The sequence below is a fragment of the Lotus japonicus genome, chromosome 1 (genome assembly GCF_012489685.1).
Source record: "Lotus japonicus ecotype B-129 chromosome 1, LjGifu_v1.2".
NCBI classification, from domain to species: Eukaryota; Viridiplantae; Streptophyta; class Magnoliopsida; order Fabales; family Fabaceae; genus Lotus; species Lotus japonicus.
The window spans coordinates 135444322-135448458 of NC_080041.1; the positions used below are offsets into that span (position 1 = coordinate 135444322).

Below are 4137 nucleotides of genomic sequence, written 5' to 3' on the forward strand. Positions count from 1 at the left end.
CAATTTTGCGGTTATGGATTTTTAAAAGAAATGGAGGAATTAATTCAATTAGCTCTATTTTTAACAATTTTTCCGTTTTTTTTTATTTGAAATAAATCAAGCAAAGATCAAAATTTGAAAAAAAAAAGTATTAATTCAGATTTTTTATAAAATATAAAAACCACGAAAATTGGTGTTTAATTAAGGAAAAAAAAGTCAGGCCATTCATTAAAAAGGTTTAACTCAAATTGCAAAAAAATAGTGTTAATTTTGCTTAAAAAAAGTCAAGAATTAAAATGGTGTTAATTTTGTTGAGGAAGTCACGGTTGAATTTCATCATGTTAATGTTGTTTGCAAAACAAGTCAAACCTAATGAACTTAGTGTTATTTACCATCAAGGTTGCACGATGATTTTAACATATTAATTAATTTCCTATTTAACTGTATTAAGACCATGTTAATTGTATATCCTATTTTCCTATAATAGGAAATTCTGATGAGTAATTCACGTGCAGCCTTCAAATTTGGTCCATGTTAATTAATTTTTATACAGAACATTGAGCTGAAATCTCACATATGCAGAATTTGATTCCAAGTTTGTGTAAAACAAAAAATCAACAATATGGGTTCCTAGGAAAAGAGGCCTTTCTCTTGGTCGATTGCAATTTATTGCTCCTGGAATGGGAGAAAATTACTACATGCGGGTTTTATTAACTAGGCAAAAAGATTGTGACAGTTTTAAAAGCATAAGAACTGTTAAGGGTGTTGTTTATCCCACATTCTGCGATGCATGCGAAGCGATGGGATTAATGGAGGATGACCGGGAGTATGTTGATGGAATTTCAATTGCAAGTGAACTTGGTTCCGGATCTCAGCTAAGGAAATTATTTACTAGAATGCTGATGACAAACTTGATTTCCAGGCCACAAGAAGTTTGGAGAAAGTCTTGGACTCTTTTAAGTGATGAGATTTTATATGACTGAAGAAAAGCACTCAACATTCCAGATATTTCATCAATATTAATTTTTTGGACACAATTAGTAATATTTACTTTTTTCTCCCTTATGAATTAGTATGCGTTTATTTTTTCACATGTATAATTGTCCATGGCTATTACTATTTATTTCCATATGTTAATTGAACCCAACATTATTTACCGTATTTTAAAAAGTACGCCACAACCTAAGAGATTGGACAGCTACTATATCATAATTATATACCATATCTATTTTCTAATTTTTATAGAGATATTTTGTTCTTATACTCAAATTAACCTATAATTAGTTTTCCCAATAGAAAAAAAACAAAGATTCACCTACAAATCTCACTGTTATTTGTTGCAGGTTAAAAAAAAAATCTATATCAGAGCTTCTATTGTCTAAATAAATGTGTCAAGTTTTTTTTTAAAGTTTTATACCTGAGTATCACGTTTAAAATAATACAATTTTTTTTAAAATATTTCAAATTTGACATTATCAAAATATGGCGAGTCTTATTAGAAGGAAAATTTTAAGTTGTGTAAATTCATTTTCTTTCACATTATCAAAATATGGCGAGTCTTATTAGAAGGAAAAATTTAAGTTGTGTAAATTCATTTTCTTTCTCAACATGGAAAAATTAAAACTCAATATTTCTCATTTAATTTAATTTTCTTATTTGATTTATTTTCCTTATTTCATTTAATTTCCTTCAGATCTTCGTATAGAGGATGAAGAATTACAGAACTTATGTATGATTGAGATTGAAAAAATATTGCAAGGCAATGAAAGGTTACTCAAGGAATTTCCATGTTTACCATACCCTAAATTTTCAGAAATTCATAATTTTGAAGATAGATTCGTTGCAGATGAGTTGAATTATAATAGGGCTGAAATGGTAAAGATTCATGATGAATTGGTCAGTTCTCTTACTTCAGAGCAAGAGATTTTTTATAAGAATGTTTTGGACGATGTTTTGTCTGATAACAATTGATTCCTTTTTCTATATGGTTTTGGAGGAACTAGAAAAACATTTGTTGGGAATATATTATATGCTGCTTTGCGTTCAAGGGGCCTTATCGTCTTAAATGTCGCATCTAGCGGAATTGCATCGCTATTGTTACCTGGAGATAGAACTGCTCATTCAAGGTTTTCTATTCCTATTTCAATAAATGAGATATCAACCTGTAATCTTCGTCAAGGTTCCCCAAAAGCTGAATTATTGAAAAAAGCAAGCCTAATTATTTGGGATGAGGCACCTATGTTAAACAAACATTGCTTTGAAGCTTTAGACAGATCTCTAAATGACATTATGAAGACTCAGTCTACCCATGGTTATGACATTCCATTCGGAGGTAAAGTTGTGGTACTGGGAGGCGACTTTAGACAAATACTTCCAGTTATTTCCAAAGGAAGCCGTTCTGAAATTGTCGGTTCAGCTATCAATTCTTCATATCTGTGGAAGCATTGCAAGGTAATGAAGTTGACTGTTAATATGAGATTGCAAAATGCTACATCAACTTCTTCAGCAGCAGAAATAAAAGAGTTTGCAGAGTGGTTGCTTCAAGTGGGAGATGGTACAGTTAAAACGATTGATGAGGAAGAAACACTTATTGAGATTTCTCCATATCTTCTTATTGAACAGTGTAAGGAACCGTTGCTTGAATTAGTTAATTTTGCATATCCGAAACTTGCACATAATTTGCAAAAAAGTTCATTCTTTCAAGAAAGAGCGATCCTTGCACCAACACTTGAAAGTTTAGAGGAAATCAACAACTTTATGTTAGCAATGATTCCTGGTGATGAAACAGAATATTTGAGATGTGATACTCCGTGCAAGTCATACGAAGATTCAGGTGACAATGCGGAATGATTTACATCTGAATTCTTAAATGATTTCAAATGCTCTGAAATACCAAACCATGCAATTAAACTGAAAGTTGGTGTCCCTATCATGCTCATTCGAAACATAGACCAAGCTGCAGGGTTGTGTAATGGCACTCGAATGATAATCAACGCATTGACTAAATATATAATTGTTGCTACTGTTTTAAATGGAAACAAGATGGGTGAAACAACATTTATTCCAAGGATGAGCTTAACTCCATCTAATTCTGACATTTCATTCAAATTCCAGCGCAGACAATTCTCTGTTACTTTATGTTTTGTGATGACTATAAATAAAAGTCAGGGACAATCTTTATCTCATGTTGGACTGTATTTGCCAAGGCCTGTCTTTACTCACGGGCAGCTATATGTTGCCCTTTCTAGAGTTAAATCTAGAAAAATGTTGAAGATGCTCATCATTGATGACGAAGGAGTTGTATCTAACACTACACGCAACGTAGTGTATCAAGAAGTCTTCGATAATATTTGACATGTAAGTGCTGATTTATCTTACAATTAATTTGAATTTAAATTTTAGAAATAGGAAAACTGATATGGTTATTCTCTTTATTGTTGGCAGCATAAAAATATATCAAGCAGTTTATTGATCATCTAATTTGAAGGTTTATTGACGTTTCTATAAGGTTAGTTTAACATTTTCAAATTATACATTGTTTATATTTGTATTGGTTACTATTACACTTATAATTTTTTTTTCCTTTCTAGGTTCTATAGCTCAAATATGCTTATTGACAACAAGCACGATTATGAAGTTTATATCATTAATCATGGACTACAATTTTGAATAAGGGTTCATGTTGCTGTCATTGTTATGTTTATCTTATTTTAATTTCAATGTAATGCATTACTTAAAAAGTTGTTTTTTATTACTATTCAAGTGTTGACATAGTCAGGTATCTACAACCTCATCAAATTAATCTATTTACTGTGCTATATTCATCTACATGTTTGTAACATATGTTCGGTTCCATATCTTTTATACTTATTGAAAAGAGCCTAAACTAAGTTAAAACACATTACTACTGATTCATCTTTACAATAAATTTAATCGCCGTGCAACGCACGGGTAAAGAACACTAGTATATATAAGAACAGCAATTATTTGTCAATGTATAGCCGGCCCATGATCATTATCATGGGCAAGTGGGTTACAGAAAGCAATAAAATCCAAAGATAGAACTTGACCCAAAAAAAAAAAGAACAAATTAGAGAGAGTGAGATTTAAGAGAAGAACAATTATCAAAGACAAATAGTTATTTGAATCCCATTTTAT

The 4137-nt window shown here is 31.0% G+C and overlaps 1 pseudogene; it reads left to right on the forward strand.

Annotated features, from left to right (window-relative positions):
- Positions 1 to 555: 555 nt before the first annotated feature.
- LOC130727055 (uncharacterized) lies at positions 556 to 3459 on the forward strand (annotated as a pseudogene).
- The last annotated feature ends 678 nt before the right edge of the window (positions 3460 to 4137 follow it).